General features: G+C 34.8%; 1 protein-coding gene across 7 annotated transcripts in view; it reads right to left on the bottom strand.

The window, feature by feature from the left end:
* Nucleotides 1–23,357, bottom strand: part of ZFYVE16 (zinc finger FYVE-type containing 16) — a 66,066-nt gene extending 42,709 nt beyond the window's left edge. For 5 of the 7 annotated variants that reach the window (XR_012484764.1, XM_074282195.1, XM_074282192.1 and 2 more), the window contains exon 1: nucleotides 22,935–23,072. The gene's annotated coding sequence lies outside the window, so the exon portion shown is untranslated. Of the gene's footprint in view, nucleotides 1–22,674; nucleotides 22,813–22,934; nucleotides 23,073–23,251 lie in introns of those variants that run through there. The other 2 variants (XM_074282194.1, XM_074282193.1) reach the window with 2 other exon arrangements.
* Between the last annotated feature and the right edge of the window lie 679 nt (nucleotides 23,358–24,036).

The following is a 24,036-nucleotide window of genomic DNA, read 5'->3' on the forward strand; positions in this document are numbered from 1 at the left end:
TATCAATATCAGCTTTTCTCCACAATTTCTGAGAGCTATTGCCCTCTCCTTTCATACTACCATGATGAGGTAGAGTTCAAATGTCTGAAATGAAAATAAATAAATCTATAGATAACAGGAAAAAAAAAAAAGAGAGAGAATGAGAGATTTAAAACTGGAAGATAATTTCTAGCCATATGAAAAGACGCTCCAAGTCATTATTAATCAGAGCAATGCAAATTAAAACAACTCTGAGATACCACTACACACCTGTCAGATTGGCCAGAATGACAGGGAAAGATAATGCAGAATGTTGGAGGGGATGTGGGAAAATTGGGACACTGATACATTGTTGGTGACATCCAGCCATTCTGGAGAGCAATTTGGAATTATGATCAAAGAGTTATCAAAATGTGTATACCCTTTGATCCAGCAGTGTTACTACTGGGCTTATATCCCAAAGAAATTTTAAAGAAGGGAAAGGGACCTGTATGTGCAAGACTGTGGCAGCTCTCTTTGTAGTGGCCAGAAACTAGAAACTGAGTGGATGCCTATCAATTGGAGAATGGCTGAATAAATTGTGGTATATGAATATTATGGAATATTATTATTCTGTAAGAAATGACCAACAGAATGATTTCAGAAAGGCCTGGAGAGACTTATATGAACTGATGCTGAATGAAATGAGCAGGACCAGGAGATCATTATATACTTCAACAACAATGCTATATGATGATCAATTCTGATGGACGAGGCCCTCTCCAACAATGAGATGAACCAAATCAGTTCCAATAGAGCAGTAATGAACTGAACCAGCTACACCCAGCGAAAGAACTCTGGGAGTTGACCACTACATAGTTTTTTTGTCTATTTTTGTCTGCCTACATTTTTTATTTCCTTCACAGGCTAATTGTACACTGTTTCAAAGTCCAATTCTTTTTGTACAGCAAAATAACTGTTTGGACATGTATACACATATTGTATTTAACTTATACTTTAACATAGTTAACATGTATTGGTCAACCTGCCATCTGGGGGAAGGGGTGGGGGGAAGGAGGGGAAAAGTAGGAACAAAAGGTTTTGCAATTGTCAATGCTGAAAAATTACTCATGCATAAAATTTTTGTAAAAACTAAATAAATAAATAAATAAAAATGTTTAAATAAGTAAATAAAACTGGAAGATACCTTGGAGATTACTTAATACAATCCATTCATTTTATAGATGAGGAAACTGAGATCCAGAAAAGTTAAGCATCTTGCCCAAGATCACACAGACAGTATTAAATAAAAAAGCAGGGATTCAAATCTAGGTCCTCTTTATACTGATAATCCTTCTGAGCTTTAATAAGGTTACTGGCAACATATTATATGGATGTGTGGCAGATTTTAGGAAGGACACTAAGTCTGGCAGTATCTAAAAGATAGCAATTAATATGATGAAGTGGCTGCAAACTTATAAGGATCAATTGAAAACAAACACACAAGCCAACAACATTCCAGAATGCAGCTAAACCAGATTAAAATGTAATTAGGAAACATTTAACAAAACAAAAATTTGATAAAACACAGATAAGTTTAATATGTTGATATGTAACCACCAGGATCCTTAAGTGTGGTTTAGTTGTTTGTTTGTTTGTTTTTGGGGGAGAGGGTGAGTTAAGACACTGCTCTGGAGCATTTAAAAGTTGAAGAGAGGAACATCAAAACTTTTTTAAACATTTGAAAGACAGTGAAGAATAAAAAGAATAAGTCTGGTTGGCCCAAAAAGGTTGATGACTAGAAGTCAAAAGAAAGATGGATGAGCATCTATTGAGGATGGTAACAACAAAAGGATTTTTGGTCAGGTGTGGGTTGAGGTAAAAGTATCTAAAGATACTAACTCTGAAATATCATTCTTTCACTAACTAAACCAAGGAACTCCTCGGATATTTTCAGCTTTAAAATTCTGTAATTCTATGCCTGAATATTTTTATGGATCTGTGAACTAATTAGTGTGGACAAGTAGTTCTTCCACTAATATCACTTGTAACCCATCTTCATATTCTGGCCCATGTTCTTACATAAATTCTCCAAAGATATTCCTAACACTCCAGGGTCCTTTCTCTAACTCTTTTAATATTTCATAGATAACTAGTGAAACATTTTGGTTTTTTAACATTTATTATTTTCCAGCTATACATATTTTTAAATAAAATTCATTATCTTTGGTTTATATTTTTCATCTTAATTTCACTTTTTCTATCCCAAAGAACCATTTCATTAATCAAAAAATATTTTTAAAACAAATAATATGAAAAGGAAAAAGCCAGTAAAATTGACCAACATATAAAAAAAAAATCTGGAAAATATATGCAATGTTCCATACCCTTGTGCTCCTCACTTTTGCAAAGGAGTAGAAGGAGGTATCTTTTCAAATGTGGTATCTCTTCTATGGGCAATATTTATTCTTTGTAATTTTATAATATTTACTTACAATTGGTTTGAGATTTTGCTTTTTCCATTCTTATCATTATAACAATTAATAACATTGTTTCTTAATTCTTAATTCATTTAAATATTTTCTTCTCTCTTTATTTTTTGACCATATTATTTTCTTGACCATGCTTACTTTTCTCTGTAACAGCTGACACAAGTTTTTCCATGCTTCTTTGAATTCCTGTTTGTCACTTGTTAAAATACAGTAATATTCCATTATATTAATGTATCATTCACATTTTTAATCGTGCTTTATACACAATTTCTTGCACATAAGTTATCACTGTGTATTATGATGCTAATTATTTGTACAGAACAATTTCCTAAAGGGGATAAAATCCATTCTCCTCTTAATCTGAAGCCAGTTTATTACCCAGTTGAAATAAAGATGCATCAGGAATGAAACAAGGTTGCCCAATATCACCATTACTATTCAATATAGTACTAGAAACGCTAGCCTCGGCAATAAGAGCCGAGAAAGAGATTCAAGGAATTAGAGTAGGAAATGAGGAAATTAAACTATCACTTTTTGCAGATGACATGATGGTATACTTAGAGAACCCCAAAGACTCTGCTAAAAAGCTACTAGAAATAATTCAAAATTTCAGCAAAGTGGCAGGATACAAAATAAATCCACATAAATCCTCGGCATTTTTATATATCACTAACAAAATGCAACAGCAAGAGATACAAAGAGAAATTCCATTCCAAACAAATGTTGAGAGTATAAAATATTTGGGAATCCATCTACCAAAGAAAAGTCAGGAATTATATGAGAAAAATTACAAAACACTTGCCACAAAAATAAAATCAGATTTAAATAATTGGAAAGACATTCAGTGCTCTTGGATAGGCCGAGCGAATATAATAAAGATGACAATACTCCCCAAACTAATCTATTTATTTAGTGCTCTATACCAATCAGACTCCCAAGAAACTATTTCAATGACCTAGAAAAAATAACAACAAAATTCATATGGAAGAATAAAAGGTTGAGAATTGCAAGGGAACTAATGAAAAAAAAAGTCAGAGGAAGGTGGTCTAAGTGTACCTGATCTAAAGCTATATTATATAGCAGCAGTCACCAAAACCATTTGGTATTGGCTAAGAAATAGACCGGTAGATCAGTGGAACAGATTAGATACAAAGGACAAAAAAGGGTACATCTATAGCAATCTAATCTTTGACAAACCCAAAGATTCCAACATTAGGGATAAAAATTCATTATTCGGAAAAAACTGTTGGGAAAACTGGAAATTAGTATGGCAGAAATTAGATATGGATCCACACTTAACACCATATACCAAGATAAGATCAAAATGGATCCATGATTTAGGCATAAAGAGGGAGATAATAAATAGACTAGAGGAACAGAGGATAATCTACCTCTCAGACTTGTGGAGGAGGAAGGAATTTATGACCAGAGGAGAACTAGAGATCATTATTGATCACAAAATAGAAGATTTTGATTACATCAAACTAAAAAGTTTCTGTACAAATAATACTAATGCAAACAAGATTAGAAGGGAAGTAACAAATTGGGAAAATATTTTTAAAAACAAAGGTTCTGACAAAGGTCTCATTTCCAAAATATATAGAGAACTGACCATAATTTATAAGAAACCGAACCATTCTCCAATTGATAAATGGTCAAAGGATATGAACAGACAATTCTCAGAGGGAGAAATTGAAACTATATCCACTCACATGAAAGAGTGTTCCAAATCACTACTGATCAGAGAAATGCAAATTAAGACCACTCTGAGATACCACTACACACCTGTCAGATTGGCTAAGATGACAGGAACAAATAATGATAAATGTTGGAGGGGATGTGGGGAAATTGGGACACTAATACATTGCTGGTGGAGTTGCGAAAGAATCCAGCCATTCTGGAGAGCAATCTGGAATTATGCCCAAAAAGTTATCAAACTGTGCATACCCTTTGACCCAGCAGCGCTACTACTGGGATTATATCCCAAAGAAATACTAAAGAGCAGAAAGAGTCATATATGTGCCAAAATGTTTGTGGCAGCTCTTTTTGTTGTAGCTAGAAACTGGAAGATGAATGGATGTCCATCAGTTGGAGAATGGTTGGGTAAATTGTGGTATATGAAGGTTATGGAATATTATTGCTCTGTAAGAAATGACCAGCAGGAGGAATACAGAGAGGCTTGGAGAGACTTAAATCAACTGATGCTGAGTGAAATGAGCAGAACCAGAAGATCACTGTACACTTCAACAACAATACGGTATGAGAATGTATTCTGATGGAAGTGGAAATCTTCAACATAAAGAAGATCCAACTCACTTCCAGTTGATCAATGATGGACAGAGGTAGCTACACCCAGAGAAGAAACACTGGGAAGTGAATGTAAATTGTTAGCACTAATATCTGTCTGCCCAGGTTGCATGTACCTTCGGATTCTAATGTTTATTGTGTAACAAGAAAATAATATTCACACACATGTATTGTACCTAGACTATATTGTAACACATGTAAAATGTATGGGATTGCCTGTCATCGGGGGGAGGGAATAGAGGGAGGGGGGATAATTTGGAAAAATGAATACAAGGGATAATATTATAAAAAAAAAATATATATATATAAAATAAAAAAAAATTAAAAAAAAAAAAAAAAAGAAATAAAGATGCAAATCCTGATGGACTAACACAAATGGCTACCCACTCAAATGCATGTCTCATCAAGTCAATAAACATTCACCATCCATTTAATTTCTGCTGGCTAAGCAATTCACAGAGAATATGTCACATAAAAGTGACATACAAGGAAGAGCTTATTTATAGTAGAGGGGATTATGAAGAGGTGGTGATCAATATTTGATCTTTATTCTCATTGGAGTTAGTTCTGAGAGGGAACAATATATGTGTATGTCAGGAGATATTTTACCCCCACCATGTTACTGAACTATCTAACAATATTTGCTGGGAAAATTGGAAAACAGCATGGCAGAAACTAGGAAGTTTAAACCAAAATCTCACATCCAAGATAAGGTCAAAATGGGTTCAGTATTTAGACATAAAAAGGTGATATTATAAGCAAATTAGGAGAACAAGGGATAGCTTACTTGTCAGATTTTTGGAAAAGGAAAGAATTTATGACCAAACAAGAAATAGAGAACATTATGAAATGCAAAATGGGTGATTTTTATTACATTAAAAGTTTTGCACAAGCAAAACAAGATTAGAAGAGAAGCAGAGAGCTGGAAAAAAATTTTATAGCCAATTTTTCTGATAAAGGCCTCATTTCTAAAATATATAGAGAACTAAATCAAATTAATAAGAATACAAGTCATTCCTAAGGTCAAAGGATATGAACAGATAATTTTCAGATGATTAAAGCCATCTAATATATGAAAAAAAAGTGCTCTGAATTACTGTTGATTGGGGAAATACACATTAAAACAACTCTGAAGTACCACTTCACACCTCTCAGATTAAGATGACAGGAAAAAATAATGATAAATATTGGAGGTGATGTGAGAAAACAGGACACTAAATATATTGTTGATAGGGTTGTAAACTGATCCAGCCATTCTGGAGAGCAATTTGGAACTATGCCCAAAGAGCAATCGAGCTGTACATACAACAGTGCCACTACTGGGTCGGTAACCCAAAGAGATCATAAAAAAGGGGAAAGGGGAAAGGATACATATGTGCAAAAATGTTTGTAGGAGGTTCTTTTTGTAGTGGCAAGGAATTGGTAACTGAGAAGATATCTATCAGCTGGAGAGTAGCTGAATAAGTTATAGTATATGAATGTAATGTAATATTATTGTCCTATAAGAAATGATGAGTAGGTAGATTTCAGAAAAGCCTGAGAAGAATTACATGAACTGATGCTGAGTAAAGTGAGAAGAACCAGAAGAACAATGTACACAGTAACAGCAGAACTGTGTAATGATCAACTATAAGAGACTTAGAGCTCTTCTTAGCAATTCAACAATTCAAGACAATTGCAATAGATTTCGGATAAAAAATGCCATCCACATCTAGATAACTATGGAGACTGAATTTGGATCAAAATACATTATTTTCATCTTTTTTTCCCCTTTGCTTTTTCGTTCTCGTGATTTTTCCCTTTTGTTCTGATTTTTCTTTCACAACATGACTAATATGGAAATATATTTAAAAGTATTGTACATGTATAACCTGTATCAGACTGCTTGCTGTCTTGGGGAGGGGTGAAGTAAAAGAGAAAGGGAGAAAAAAATATGCAACTCAGAATCTTATAAAAATGTATGTTAAAAACTACCTTTATATGTAATTGGAAAAATAAAATATTAAGTTTAAAAAATTAATTTTTTTTTAATTAAAAAAAAGAAAGAGATAGACAGATATGTCTATTCCCTCAGTCTTTGAAATCTTTGGAGTATATGTCTACATTGTGATGCTGTGTCAAAGCAAAGTGTCAATTCAGTCACTTTTGGGATATAGTTCCAAAATTTTTACAGAAGGGTTCAATTAGCAACTTCATCAACAGTGTAATATTAGTGACTAATACTCCCTCCAACAACTGCCCATTTTCCTCTTTTGCTGATCTGATAGTTGCAAAGTAGAACCTCAGATGTTTTAGTGTGCATTTATCTTATTAGTAATACCCAAAGCATCTTTTTCACATGGTTGTTAATAGTTTGCATTTTTTCATTTGAAAATTATCTTCACATAATTTGGGCAATTTTCTATTAAAGAACTCTTGTTTTTACATATTTGTACCAATACCTACATACTTTGGGTATTATGCCTTTACCAGAGAAATCTGTGCAACATTTTTACCTCAATTGTTTCCTTTCTAATTGCAATGATTTTGCTTATCCAAAAGTTCTTCAATTTTTCATCTTTTCTTCTATGATACCCTATATCTCTTACTAGTTAAGAATTTTCTTCCAGTCATAATTATGAATCATATCTCCTCTTCCATTCTACTTTTTAAAATAATATGATCTCTTATATTTACATAATTACCCACACTGAGTTATTGTGATAAATAGTATATGGAACTAAAGTTGACTAATCAACTAGTTAACAGGCATTTATTATGTACTATGTGCCAGATATTGCACTAAAAAAGAAATATGTAACATTAATGAATACCTATAATAAGAATGTGTTTGTTTCCCTGTTGTATGCCTTTTTTTAAAATCCATGACATTAAATGTTTGTTATAAGCCTGACACTATGCTAAATCCTGAGTTTACAAAAAAAAAAAAAAATTTCAAAAACAATCCCTGCCCTCAAAGTTTACATTCTTTTTATCTTTTTATCTTTTTCTTTTTTTGGCAACAAATCAGGATTTGATTTATTGAGAGTGGGGAAGATTATGTTAAAAAAAATTTTTTTAATTTTCAGTTCCAAATTCTTTCCCTCTCTGCCACCCAATGACAAAGCAAACACAATATAACACTCAATTATATATGTGAAATCATGAAAACTACTTCCATATTAGTCATATTGGGAAAAAAACAATAAAAATAAAAGAAAGTAAAAATAAGAAGCAAAGGTTTCTGTACTCAATTCCCTTTCTGGAGGTAGATAGCATTTTTTAGTCATGATTCCTTTGGAACTGCCTTGGATCATTATATTGATTAACTAAGTCTTTCACAGTTGATTACCATAATATTGCTGTTACCATATACAATCTCCTGCTTCTGCTCATTTCACCACTTCCCCTTAGTTCCCCATTCTTTGGCACCACAAAAAGAGCTATAATTAATATCTACATATAGTTTTCTTTTCCTTTTTAAAAATTTCCTTGAGGGGGCAGCTAGGTGGTGCAGTGGATAGCCTTGAATTCAGGAGGACCCAAGTTCAAATCTGGTCTCAGACACTTAACACTTCCTAGCTATGTGATCCTGGGCAAGTCACTTAACCCCAGCCTCAAAAAAAAAAAAAAAAAAAATTTCCTTGAGACACTAACCTAGTAAAAATATTGTTGGAACAAAGGGTTCCAGGTTTTGGATATAGTTTCAAATTGTTCTCCAGAATGATTGGACTACTTTACCACTCCACTACAATTAATTTTCGTAATTCAAATAACAATTGATAGATTTCATTTAAAAAAGAATTTAAATGAGTTTAACATATATTATGGCATACTTTGTTTAAAGAAAGATTTCAATACTTTAACACAAGTAATTTTTTTTTTTTGTAATAACCAACAAAAAATAAGTTGCAGAACTTTGTGTTCTATACATCTCTGTCTACTATATGGCTATGAAAATGTGGTCTGATGTAGAGAATTATCCTGTAAAGCTTTCCTCCTGTTCTTTGGTCTCATCAACAAGATGATGATGATGGAGACTTTTGGTCAGTGCTAGAATGATAGGCATACTTTTTGCTTTTGTTGTAGGTCTAAGTTTTATTATCAGAAACCAACATAAGTAATGGCAATACACTATTAAATCAAAGAGATTATATAACTGGATACTAATGCTAAAAAAATAACATCACTAGTATTGATAGAAACACAAATATATTGTCAATTACTGATTCAAGAACAAATTTTTTGAAGAAATAATGTTTAAACCCAAGGTAGCAATTTTTACATCTGTTTCATTTTGGGTACACAACTGTTTGGAACCAGCCTAACTTCCTTATTACTATTCTACCAAGAGCACCAGATCAAGAAATGATCAAGGAATTCAAATAGAAGCCAGAATAAGTACATTTTGCCAGCTTAATGATATGTAAAAAGACAGCCAATAGCTCACAGACTTAAACACATAGCTCTCAGAAGAAACCTTCCAGCTCAGGAAGTACAAAACAAGTCAGGGAAACCTAGAAATTAAAACTATAGGGGATAAGGGAGCAGATTAACAAAAAAGATGGGAATTTAGTCTAAAATCAGAAATGAAAAAGCCAAAGTTACTATTTAAGAAATAATAAAGAACTTTATTTAAATATATTACATATAAGGCTATGCAAAAAAAAAAAAAAAAAAACTGAATAAAAAAAGGGATGAATACCTACAAAATGCTTGAAACAGATAACTTTGATAAACATATATATATATATATAGATATATATATATATATATATGTATCAATCAGAAGTTCATTAACTGCCACACTAAAATCACTATCAAAATGATTTACCAATTAGTTTTATCAAGCATTTCAATAATTAATAATCCCAATGCTACATAAATTGCTTTATAAAATAGAGGACAACATTCTATCACATTCCCCTTGAGACACAGCTCTAACTTCCAAACCAGTTATGTCTTAGATGAAATAAAAATAAAATAGGCTAATTTTATAGCAAAAAATTTTGGTATTGTAGTACAATAAGCAATTTATAAGCAAATTGACACACATGTTTAAGTCTAAGAGCCATTCACCAATAATTAAGTGGCTCAAAAACATTAATTTTATTAATATTAACATAATCACATTTTATTACATATTATTTATATTGTTTTATAATTTGTTTTATTTACTGATATGTATTAATATTAATAAACAATTCTTGAAAAGAAATGCAAATTATCAATATCTACAAGATAAATGTTCCAAATCTCTAATAATTAGAGAAATGCAAAGATTGCCTCCTAACACCAAAAAGGCATGGATAATAATAGACAACAAAATGTAATACTGGCATAGAGGTAATAAAACAAGCTAGTAAATATGCTGCTGTGTGTGCTGTACAAATTGATGCAATTTTTTAAAAAAAGGAATTATATGCTAAATATTAAGAAAATTAATTTACCCTTTTACCAAATGATTTTACCAATGGGATCAAATGCAACATGATTACTTATAACAAATTATAACAACCAACAACAACAACAACAACAGTGTAAGTCATAGAAGCTCTTTAGGAAGATATGCCTTAGTTGCATTTTATGTTAATTTTTTTGGCAGGCTTGTTTCCTGGCACTTCCTTTACAAGGTGTTGTGCTATTTTATAAAGTAATGCTGCTAATAATCTTCCATTATCATATGCCATAATGTCTGCAAATGCAGTTGTTGAAACCAAGATTTTTTTTACTACCATGTCTTTCAACTTGTCAAGGAAATGACAAATGTCTATTTGCTGAAGTTGTTTCTGGGCTCTGTTTCATTGTAGCAACTGTTCTACCACAGTTCAACTTCTCTAAAAGTAATTAATAAAGGTCTACTTCTATTAATTTCTCATTTTTCACAGATTATATTTGAAATAGTATATCCTAGCTTTGACCTCTGCCCTAGCTAGTTAATGATATGATAAAATGAAAACAAAATAATTCTAAAATTATTCTTGTATTGTAACAACCAAATAGTCCTTTCAAAACTAAAGATAATTTTTTGAGGGGCAACTAGGTGGCTCAGTAGATAGAGCACCAGCCTTGAATTCAGGAGGATCCGAGTTCAAATCTGTTCTCAAACACTTAACACTAGCTGTGTGAGCCTAGGCAAGTCACTTAACCCCAGCCTCAGGGAAAAAAAAAGATAATTTTTTGATGTTGTTGTCACCAAGTCCAGTGTTTTCTTACCTTCTTCCTAAAGGAAGTATAAATGATAATGAAACATATTTCTCCCTTTCCAAAGAGAAGAAACCACTAAAGCAAAATTCTGCAAACTTTATCAGATATGATCTAATTGATTTAGACTAATTGTATTGGTTTTCTTGCTTTCAAGAAAAGACTTTTCTTTCTTTCTTCTTTGTTGCTGAAGCAACTGGGGTTAAGTGACTTGTCCAGGGTCACACAGCTAGGAAGTGCTATGTCTGAGACCAGATTTGAACTCAGATCCTCCTGAATTCAGTGGTGGTGCTCTATCCACTGTGCCACCTAGCTGCCCCCAAGAAAAGATTTAATACTCAGAAATGATAGAAAAAAAAAACCAAAAAGCATGAATAAAACTTTTAAAAATGTATTAATGAATTCAATAATATTTTATTTTTCCAACTATATGTAAAGATAGTTTTCAACATTCATTTTTTAATAAGATTTTCAGTTCCAAATTTTTTTCTCCCTCCCTTCCTTTCCTTCCTTTCCCCAAGACAAGAAGCAATCTGATATAGGTTATATATGTACAATCATTTTAAACATATTTCCATATTAGTCACTTTGTAAAAGAAAAATAAGGACAAAAGCAAAAATCATGAGAAAAAAAAACAAATAAAAAAGGTGAAAACAGTTTTAATGTATTAATGGCAAACAAGAATTTGCCTCTCATTTTTCAATCTATCCTTCACTTATTTATCAAAATGATCTTCTTAAAACCTAGGTCACACCAGATCACCCCACTTATTCAATGAACTCTGGTAGCTCCCAATTTCATCCAAGATCAAATACAAAATCCTCCATTTGATTTTTAAAGCCCTTCTTATTTTTCCAATATTCTTCTATATTATTTTCTCTCCTCTAAATATTTTGCAAACTAGTGACACTGGCTTCTTTATTTTTTCCCAAATATTAGCTTCCAACTTTGAGTGTTTCTACAGGTTCTCCCCCATGCCTAAAATACTCTCCCTTTTCATCTCTGTCTCTAAAATTCTTTAAATTCTCAGCTAAAATCACACCTTCTTTTCAAGTCCTACTTAACATTTATGACTTCCCTCTAAGATTATCTTCAACTTATTCTGCAGATATCTTGTTTGCACATACCTGTTTGCATGTTTTCTCTCCCATAAAACCATAAGATTCTTTTAACAGAAAGGGATATTTTTGCCTTTCTTTGAATCCTAGCACTTAGCACAGTGCCTGGAACATGACAGGCACTTTAATAAATTCTAGTCAATTGACATTTTTTTTTTTCAACACAATAGCCATTGTCTTCCCTTTTTCCAACTTTTACACTGAAGTTACCAAGTAAAAAGATTTACATATTAAACTTATTTTGAAGAATCATCTGAAATTCTTCTTAGGATAATGGACTTAAAGATACAAGGGACCTAATCTCTACTTTTTCACATTTTAAAACAGATGCTGACTCACAAATTAGCTAAATTAGATACAAATATCTTCATTGTGGTTTCCTTTTCTTTGTTACCATGATACAGCAAAATAAGATGATCAAGTACCCAACAAATTAAAGATTTTTTGTCTTTGGTCCTACAATGAGGCTGATACTACAGACTCTTTTATATACTTCTTCAGGGACTGATAAACTTATTTTTCCATTTATTTGCATCTTCCTTCTGTACATTTTCTAATTTCATTTAGAGGAAGGAAAGATATAAGCATGTATTAAGTGCCTATTATTTGAACTCAGGTCTTCCTGTTCCCAGGACCAGCACTCCAATAACTGTGCCATCTAGTTCCCAGCAGAGGAAGAATATCAATATGGAAGTAGTTCAATTCCTTCAGTAATGTATTAATTTAATAATCATTAAACAAGGATCTCATACCTAGGGTGCAAAAAGTAAACTTTTAACATTGTAAGAGATCTAAAAACTGAGTGACTCCAAGCACTCTCCCACTTTTAATTAGATTCAACAAATATTTAAAATGTACTTGGTGAATATGTACAAAACTTAATATCAGGAGGAGGAAAAGATACAATGACACAGAAAAAACAGTTCCTTGGCTCACCAACGTTACTTGCTACAAATAGATAGCTACAAATAACAAAAGATAGGGACATATAGGGACAGAAAAGAAATAAAGATACTTTAAGAATATCTAAGAATGGAAAATATATAGCTAAATAGCTAAAGTGATCAGAGAAGGTGGCAATTGAGCTGGGTCTAGAAGGAAGATAAGGAATCTGAGAAGTCTAGGTATGGAGAGAGTATATTTCAAGAATAGAAGACAGCTTTGTACATAACAATGCATAAGATATACTGATATTCACCACTCAGATCCTAGCATGGCAAAGGAGGGCAGATTAGACTAAAAGTCATCTTTTAATTTTCATCACTTTTATGACTGAAGATTCATCGCTTCTAGCCCAACCTACTACTGATAAAACTCTCCATACTTGGCTAAACCATTCCTCAGACAAGAGACAGTCAATCCCCAGGAATATACTTGCTCCCAGAGCTTATATCAGAATGGCAGAGACTTCAACAACCTAGCATTATCTCTACAGCATAAAATATGACTAGAGTAGGACTTCTGTGAAACATATTTGTTATAAAATAAAAATGTTTCTTTCATTCTTCCATTGTATTAATACCATGTATAAAATCCATAGCAAAGGTAAATTTTATATATTTTTGTTTTATCTTTTTTGGTCAAAGTAATATGTTTTACATACTGTCTAGGGGAGGAGCTGGGGGAAGGGAGGGAGAAAAATTTGGAATGCAAAATTTTGCAAGCCTGAATGTCAAAGACTACCTTTGCATGCATTTTGAAAATATAAGGCTATTGTTTAAATTAAAAAATTAAAAAAAATTAAAAAAGCAATGTTTTATTTTTTAGGTAAGAGCTGATAATGTCTTTTGTATGAGAAACTCAGGTATGGAAACTCCTTCCACCAATAATGCTAAGCAACTTATCTATAACTTAAGAGTTTTTCAGATGTATCTTAAGTAGATAGTTAAATGATTAGGTCTTGGTCATAGAGCTAGTATATCTCAGGGGAATGATTTTAACCAAATTCTTCCTGGCTTTGGAGCCATTCTATCACTCTGCCTGTATTTACATTTTCATCTTCTTTAATTCTACTCTGATTTTACCAATGACCTTTTGTGAAATCTATACCAAAGTGTTTCATCTTCTGTTATCTCAGATCTCATCTGAAAAATGAATGACACTTCATTTTTATTTTTTTACTTTTCCCCCCCTGAGGCTGGGGTTAAGTGACTTGGCCAGGGTCACACAGCTAGGAAGTGTTAAGTGTCTGAGACCAGATTTGAACTCGGGTCCTCCTGAATTCAAGGCTGGTGCTCTATCCACTGTGCCACCTAGCTGCCCCAACACTTCATTTTTAAAAAGGACATTATAGGAACAGCTAGGTGGCATAATGGATAGAGTACCAGCCCTGAAGTCAGGAGGACCTGAATTCAAATCTGATCTCAAACATTTAACACTTCCTAGCAGTGTGACCCTAGGCAAGTCACTTAACCCCAATTGCTTTAGAAAAAAAAAAAAAAAAAAAAGGACATTATATAATTATACCAGATTTGTTGCTGTCTTGGGAAAGGGAGAGGGAAAGGAAAAAAAATCTAGAACTTAAAATCTTACAAAATGAATATTGAAAACCATCTTAACATGTAATTAGAAAAAAGTAAAATGCTATTAAATGCAAAAAATAAAAACAAAAAAGGACATTATGATGAATCACTATCAAACAACTGGCATAAGTACAGCAAAATTTAATAAATATTCAATAGCAGTACATAATAAAGTAGTAGGAAATACATCATGAGAAGGAATACTGAATAGCAGATAGTGGGCCTTCAACATAGGATGGCAAAAGTTCAAGGCTTTCCCTTAACATGACCCTAAGAAAGTCTCTCTGTGCCCCAAATAATTAGACTGGAGGCAAGAAGTCTTAAATTTAAATCCAGCCTCAGACACTTAGGACTATATGACCTTGGGCAAGTCACTTAATATATCTTTCTCAGTTTCCTCCTTCCTGTGAAGAGAATAGTAATAACATATACATCCCCAGGTTTTTGTGAGGATTATATGAGATAATACTTGTAAAGTGTTTGGCTTAGTACATATTAGGTAATAAATGCTTATTACCTTTCTCCTTCTCCTAGAAAACAATATAAGTTATAGGCAAGTCGCCAACATGCATTGAAGCAAGCCATTTCTACAAATTAAGAATTCACAACAATCAAAGCATTCGTCCAGACCAATCCCCCTCCCAAAAAAAATTTTGACAATTTTTTCTGTCAAGTTTAATTTGAAAGTGCTAGTCAAGCAAGCCCACAAGCATATAAATAAACTCATATTACTACGCATTGAGAGCCAAATATAAGCAAGGGGGGTTAAGAGGAACCTGCACTTTACATTCTCATAGTAGAACATATAAAAGAAAACTGAAAAAAGGTGGGAGGGAAGGATTAAAAAGGTACCAATGGAGGAACATAGTGGAGAAAGCCAAGAGAGCCAGTAATGGAGCCCAGAAAGAACTGAAGATATGACTGGCAGTAGGCCAATCCACTTTTTTTTAATTTTTTTTTTTAAGATCAATCAGAAGAGTCTGCAAGGTCACAATGTACTTGCAGTGAGTGGGAGAAAACCAGAGGCAGGATATAATTCTAATGTGAGGAAGCTACATGGCAAAGTAAATTAAGTTCAAAGTCAGGAGAACTTAAAAAGGAAAAGATATGAATTACTCACATCCCTCTGAACTTAACAGTATTCTATAGAGTAGTAGTTATTTTTCAAAGCAAGTGTCAACTCTATTTCATTTACTCTTCACAATTACCCTGTTAGTTAAAAAGAAAAAAAAGAAAAAAAAAAAAGTAAAATTTCCCAATTCCTAGCAAAGGGAAAAAAATATAGAAAAGTTAAATGACAACTAAAGTCACATAAAACTGGAATTAGAACCCAGATCTCTCACCTCCTAGCCATACTTTAACCTATTATGATTCTTTCCCAAACATATTCAAAAATAAAAACACATTAATGGATAGTTCTAAGGTTTACAAAGCACTTTCCTCACACCAATCAATAAACATTAAGCATCTAATATGTGGCTAGGCATTATGAACACAAAGAAAGGTAAGATGGTCTCTGTTCTCAAGCTCACAATCCAATGGGAGAAACATTACTTTTTATAGATGAGGCAAGTTTAAGTTAGGGATTTGATCATAGTGATAAAGAAATTAAGTTTCAATTCTGAGCTTTGAACTAAGGGATCCTGATTTCTAAACACTTTCCACTATATACCATACAGTCTTTCTATTAAGCTAGAATAACAATGAGAAAAAAACATTACTATTGTTTTATTTACAGAAGAAATATATATATGTGTGTGTGTGTATGTGTGTGTGTATATATATACATATATATACACACACACATATATATTGTTTTTTTGTGACCTACAAAACATGTACAAGTCAAATGATAGATCACAGTCAAAATTACCATTTAACACAATGATTTTTTTGAGAAGCATCCTCAGTATGTAAAAACAACTAAAAATTTTATATTGCAATCAAAATTGAAAATTGCTAAAAAGAATTAGGAAGTAGTAGTATTTGCCTATCAAAATGAGCAGTATAAAGGACTAAAAATTTCCACAATAATCTGTCAAGTGAACCATCAAGTTCACTTGCTAGTTTAGAATAAATCATTTAGAGTCAAACTGTCAGGTATTTTCAAGAAATTTAATTTCTTCTGTTTGGAAGTTTAGATGACAAATGTGGTATTTAAGGATAAGGACAAGAGTGAGACCAGTGATTTTATTGTCATTTAAAAAAAAAAAAAAAACTCCCAGATGAAGAAACTACCTTTATCAAGACAAACAGGCACCTTCATTATAGCTTTTGATCTTAGAACTATCGAAAGAAACTGCCTGAGTTGTGAAATGCCCAAGATCATATTGCCAGTACTGTGTCAGAGACAGGACTTAAATTCTAGTCTTCTTACCTCTAAGGCTAACCATTACACCACTTTTGTGTCACTAGTAAATAAGAACCATTTATAATTAGTACATTTAAACTGTGCATATTCCTGTTAAATATTTTAAAGTTTTTTACTTTCAAAAAAATGCAACTACAATCGGAATAAACTCTTGAGAAAAAACTTTGAAACCTCTCTAATAAATGCTTGACATATAAGATCTATAGTTTAATGATACAAATATAGAAGATAAAAAGCCATTTCCCAATAGAAAATTGTCTTTGTGCATACCCTTTGATCCAGCAGTGTTACTACTGGGCTTATATCTCAAAGAGATTTTTTTTTCCCCCCCTGAGGCTGGGGTTAAGTGACTTGCCCAGGGTCACACAGCTAGGAAGTGTTAAGTGTCTGAGACCAGATTTGAACTCCTGAATTCAGGGCTGGTGCTCTATCCACTGCCCCCAAAGAGATTTTTAAAGAAGGGCAAGGGACCTGTATGTGCAAGGATGTTTGTGGCAGTCCTCTTTGTAGTGGCCAGAAACTGGAAACTGAATGGATGCCTATCAATTGGAAAATGGCTGAATACATTGTGGTATATATTATGGAATATTATTGTTCTATAAGAAATGACCAACAGGACGATTTCAGAAAGGTCTGGAGAGACTTACATGAACTGATGCTGAGTGAAATGAGCAGGACCAGAAGATCATTATATACTTCAACAACAATACTATATGATGATCAATTCTGATGGACAAGGCCCTCTTCAACAATGAGATGAACCAAATCAGTTCCAATAGAGCAATAATGAACTGAACCAGCTACACCCAGCGAAAGAACTCTGGGAGACGACTATGAACCAATGGACAGAACTCCCAATCCCTCTATTTTTGTCTGCCTGCATTTTTTTATTTTCTTCACAGGCTAATTGTACGTTATTTCAAAGTCCAATTCTTTTTGTACAGCAAAATAACTGTTTGGACATGACACATACTGTATTTAACTTATACTTTAACATATTTAATATGTATTGGTCAACCTGCCATCTGGCGGAAGGGGTGAGGGGAAGGAGGGAAAAAGTTGGAACAAAAGGTTTTGCAATTGTCAATGCTGAAAAATTACCTATGTATATATCTTGTAAATAAAAATCTATAATTAAAAAAAAAAGAAAATTGGTTTTAAAAAAAGAAATGCAAAATTATCAATAACCAAGTAAAAAAAGCTTCAAATAAATAAAAATGAGAAATGTAAATAAAAAACAACCCCAAGGGTTTATATGGCATCCAGAAATTAGTAAAGATAATTTTTTTTTAAATTATCACAGGCACACTTATTCACTTGGGATGGAAATGTGAATTTGTCTAACTGTTCTGGAAAATAATTTGGAATTACATTTAAAAAGTCATACTTTTTGACCTAATAATACCACTCCTGGGTATACCAACCAAGGGTTAAAAGATCACTATTCTGAAGAGGATCTTCAAAGCTATCTAGTTCAACCAACCTTTAATTGTTTTTAGCCTCTTTGAGGCTAACTAGGTCTCTTTTAATGCCTAGAATGGAATCCCCAAAAACTCATCTCCAGATGCAGAAGCCCTGCCTTCTATCTAGACATTACTTCCTCTAGGAAGCCGCCCCCCTATCTAGAAGCTTAAAGTTCCACTTCTTTCAAATTTCTAGCAATATAGTGACCATGCCTCTTTTTTGCCTTTATTACACTATCCCTGTTATACCGATTAAATATTAACTGTAGTAGTAATAACCCAATTCAATATTTTAAGATTTACAGAGCACCTTCCCTGCATCAACCCAATCAAGTAGGTAGTATAAGAATAATTATCCCTATTTTACAAAAGTATCTTTAAAGTATCTTTCTTTGTATCCCTTGTACCTAGAAGTATCTTGCCCAAAAGCATTTAATAAATATTTATTGAATTATTTATCCCTCCACAAAATAACTTTTACCACAATCCTTTCCTTTTTCAATTTCTGTGTCGTGTTTCCTTCTCTCACTACAAGTTAATTCAAGCAGCCTCTATCCCTTTTGATTTTATTCTAATAAACGTTGAATAAGAAAACATAACTAAAAAGAATTATGTGCAAAATGAGAAGAAACATAAGCTTAGTGAGAGCTTCCCCCACCAATGAAATTTCAGGACCTAGTAAAAGAGCTTCATCAAATTTATTTTGGTTGATCACTATATTTTTCCGTTTACTTCCTGGTATTCTGCTATTTCCAGAAATGTGAAGTTACCCAAAAGGTGCCTTTTAAAACTGTGAGGTATCATTATTTACTTAATTTCTTGAAAATGTATATTTTAATCTCCAGAATTCTTTCTAATCTTCTTATGTCTGTCTGACATTACAATGAATTTTGAATATGTATAGTCCAATTGTTTTAATGTGCTATTACAAAACTTCTCTATAAAACTACAGAATGTACATGTGCTATTACAAAACTTCTCTATAAAACTACAGAATGTACCATGTAAAGGACATAACATTTTTTAAAAATTCAACCATTAAGTATATATTAAAAGTTTATTATATTACTGAGGGAAAAAAATAAAACCAAGAATACAGTGTATACAGCAACAGCAAGAAAATGCGATGATCAACTATGAAAGACTTCCCAGTGGTTCAGTGATGAGATCATTAAGTTAAGTAGTACATAGGAATTTGAGAAGAGAGCCCAGGACAGAACTCTGAGAGATACCTATGGTTAAAGGTTCTTATCTGGAAGAGGATCAAGCCAAGAAGTCAGAAAAGAAGCAGGCAAACAAGAGAACTAGAAGTGAGTGGTGTCCAAAAAACCTAGAGAAAAAAGCATCAAGAAGAGACTGACCAACAGTGTCAAAGGCAGCAGAGAACTTAAGGAGAATGAGGAGTGAGAAAACGCCATTACATTTGGTAATTAAAATATCATTATTAACTTTGGAAGGAAGTTTCAGTAGAATAAAATTGAAAAGGGTTAAGAAGGTGGGTAAGAGAGAAAAATCAGAAGAAAGTTGAGATTTCCACAAAGCAGAAGAGAGAAGGATGTACATTCTAAATGTGGGAGACCACTGTGCAAGGACATGGAAGCATTCAAAGAATTGGAGAATGCACTAAAATTACTGAGTTTCTAATAATATGAACTATTATCCACCTTATACATCCTCTATTTGTGAAAAGTATTGGATTACAATATATTTTGTCTAATTAGATCTCATCCATCATTAACTTATTAAGATCTTTGTGTATACTGACATAATACCACAAATTAGCTATTCCCAAGTTTATGTCAATAGTTTTATAAGTTTGTCATCTATATTTTCATCAAAGTCGCAGATAGAAAGCAGAAAGGCTTAGCACAACACTAACCAAATCCACACAAAAAGAGAAAAAAAAAAAAAAGAAGATTCACCAAGATACTATACTAAGAAAGGATAAAGAAAAGAGAAATAAATATCAGAAAATTTGCAAGGATTGGTTGAAACAGCCTGAATTTAAAAACAAAGATTCCTTTGATCCAGCAGTGTTTCTATTGGGATTATATCCCAAAGAGATCATATAGGAGGGAAAGGGACCTACATGTGCAAAAATGTTTGTGGTAGCCCTCTTTGTAGTGGCAAGAAACTGGAAACGGAATGGATGCCCATCAATTGGAGAATGGCTGAATAAATTATGGTACATAAATATTATGTAATATTACTGTTCTGTAAGAAACAATCAGCAGGATGATTTCAGAGAGGCCTGGAGAAACTTACATGAACCGATACTAAGTGAAGTGAATAGAACCAAGAGATCAACATGCATGGCAACAACAACATTATATGATGATCAATTCTGATGAATGTGGCTCTTTGCAACAATGAGATGATTGAGGCCATTTCCAATGATCTTGAGTGAGGATGAGAGCCATCTACACCCAGAGAGAGGCCTGTGGGAACTGAGGATCACAACATAGAATTTTCACTTTTTATTATTTGCTTGCATTTTGCTTTCTTTTTCATTTTTTTCCTTTTTTGATCTAATTTTTCTTATGCCGCAAAATAATTGTATAAATATGTATACATATATTGGATTTAACATATTTAACATATATTGGATTACTTGCCATGTGGGGGGGTTAGGGAGAAGGTTGGAAAAATTTGGAACACAAGGTTTTGCAAGGGTTAATGTTGAAAAATTATCTATGCATATATTTTGAAAATAAAAAGCTTTTAATTAAAAAAATAACTAAATAAATAAAAAGGAAAACAAAAAACAAAGGCTCTTCTAAGAAATATCTGGAATAAAAGATACAACCTCAAACTTAAACTTCAAGTTTCTTCAAGTTCAATCCATTTTCATTCAGTTATATTAACTTCCTATATCCATGTCACCAAATCCAACCAAGGCCCATCCAACGCCCCTCTCTACCTTGTCTAAAGAATAAGAGCAAAAAGTCTCAGACATACAACAGAATGGTCTAGACTACAGCACAATTAAATACTCCCTGCAGCCACCAAATAATATTTTGCATCACTCAGATTAGCTTTTTTTTTTTTATGTTATCATTTACATATATTATCCTTATTCTCAATTCCACGCCCTTTCTCCACTAGGAAAAACCAGAATAGATAAGTTTAGATAAAGAGGGCCTATGTAACCACTTCAGCTGAGAGTCTTAAATACCAAGACTTCAAGCTTTTGGAATCACAGGATTTCAATCATCTAGTCCAAACCTCTCATTTTACAGATAAGCATGCTAAAGTTCAGAAAGGTGAACTGATTTGTTATGCGATGTCATATAGTTAAGCAGCAGAGCAGGGATTTAAACCCAGACTCCAAATCTTTGCTCTATCACACAATCACACACCAAACTGGACTGTGGATGATGCCATGTACATATTTCTCAAACTTAAAAAAAAAAAAGAAAAGTTTGAGTGTTGAAGAATATTTTATTTAACTTTTCAGACTTCCTTAGTTCAACATCACTTCTGCATTACATGCATCACATAAAAAGATGTTGCCATAAAATAAGACTTTCCCAAAGCAACACATGAAAATTCTGCCTCCTTACTTGAAGGACGGGTCTCCCCTTCAAACCAGTAATACTTATAAAACTTCCTTTTTAAAACATGTACAAGAATATTTTATATAGATCTTGCAATTAAACTTTGCTCAGCTAAGAGACAGAGGAAAGGGTATGGTTCAATCAACAAGCACCTATGTCCAGGCAAGCCAGGCACAATGCTAAAGAGCTGGGAAAACACAAGTCTCTCCTCAAAAATCTAATTTATGCTCTGGGAATGACTGCCGTTTCTGTCACAGATAATGATTTATTTGTTTATTTTTAAATAACCTGCGGGAACATTTTCGAGGGTATCTACAACAAAAGGTTTTGACCTTTTTTGTGACATGGCCACGTCTGTCTAGGGAAACCTATGGATCCTTATAGGGATAATGAAATTTTTTTTTTCATGCATAAAATACAGTGGGTTACATTGAAAACAAGATCTATTTTTGCCCCATCCAAGTCCACACTTGAAATCCCTGATGAATGCCAAGTCACTGAAATTTAGACAAAGCGAAAGACAGAAGGAGGTGGGGGATGGAGGGGTCAAGGCGATAAGGACTGACTCAATTGAATCACCGCTTCTCCAGAAGGGGCCGGCCAGGAGAGGACTGGTCGGGAACTTGGGGGCGGGGTAGAAGGCAATAAGGGGCGGCAAACGAAGAAGGAGGGGTCTCTAGCCCCTCACCAGGTGATTCCTACCTGGCCGCATTAGGGCCGCAGTTTTCCTCAGACCGCGGAACTTCCCAGAGGGCCGCGATCCCGCCGAGGGAGGGGGAGGGGGCTGCAGGGGTTAGTGAGGATCCTCCGGGAACCAGCCAGCCACGGCCCGAGGCCGCAGCGCCCCGCCCCCGGCCCGGCCTTCGGCCCTTTTGGCCCGCGCTGCCCGCCGCCCGCCACCGTCTGAGGCCTAGCACCGGCCTGGCCTGGAGAAGCCCCCCGAAACCCTGGGAGCGCCTTACCTCCTCCTCTCGCCCCTGCCGACGTCCCGCCCGGCTCTCGCCGGATTCCCGCTGCCGACCGAGGCGCCGAGACTACCGAGCGAGGAGGGAACGAGGGAGGAGGGAGCGAGCCAGCGAGAGAGGTGGGAACAAGCGAGGCAGAAGGGGAGGAGAGAGTGAGGGAAGAAACTAGGAAGAGAGCTAGGGCCGAGCCGGAGGCGGCGTCCGGCCAGAGATTGTTTTCAGTGGATCCGGGCGAGAATGGAGCGTACACGACCTCCCCTCCCGCGCAGGCGCGCAGGCGCTCCGACACAGGGCCGGCTCTTGCTGGGCCCTACCTCAGAGTCCTGGCTCCTCCTGCGTGCCCGCTGCGGGCGCTCGGCCTGGCCTGCGGTGCCGGGGTCGCTTCCGGAAAAGTCAGGTCAAGTCCACCAGCTTCTAACCAGCGCCTCTCGTGTGCGGGCACTTTGCTAAATGCTACAACTATAAAGAATGGCAAAAACAGTCTCTGCCCTCACAGAGTTTGCAATCCAATGCACACCCGGCGCTTTACACAGTGCGGGGCACACGGCGGGCGCTTAATGCTTGTTGCCTTTCCAGAGAGAAGGGTAAATGCGCTTTTGATGGGCCCCAGAATCCTCACGAGGAGACCCCACAAACAGTTGTGTGCATACAAGGCGAAAGGGAAAGCGGAGGCCCTCCCAAGGAAAGCGATTGGAAAGAGATTAGGAGGGAAAGATGCTATCGCTAGGGCCAGCACCTTTCCGCTGCCGTCGGGCCTGGAGCGCCACCACGGATATCTCGGGTTGTCAGTGGCCCGAGCTCCGCGCGCGCGTCTCCGCATCTGCTTTTCATCAGGTTGCTCTTGCAGAGCACCGCAGATTCCGGAGGAGACCTAGGAGGTCATTTTGCAGTAAGGAAGCTAAAACCGGGTGACCTGCTCCTGTCCATAGTCACCGAGGTGGGAAGCCGTGGCTGTCCCCATCGTGACCTGTGTAACCTTTACCTTTCATCTCTATCCTCCCGCCAGCCTCCTCTTATCCTTATCTCTCTTCCAAACACCTGTCCCCTAGGCTCCATCACCAGGGGCCTCTTTAGATAGACCCACCTCACCCTTCGCTGC

This window comes from Sminthopsis crassicaudata, chromosome 1, assembly GCF_048593235.1.
Source record: "Sminthopsis crassicaudata isolate SCR6 chromosome 1, ASM4859323v1, whole genome shotgun sequence".
Taxonomy (NCBI): domain Eukaryota; kingdom Metazoa; phylum Chordata; class Mammalia; order Dasyuromorphia; family Dasyuridae; genus Sminthopsis; species Sminthopsis crassicaudata.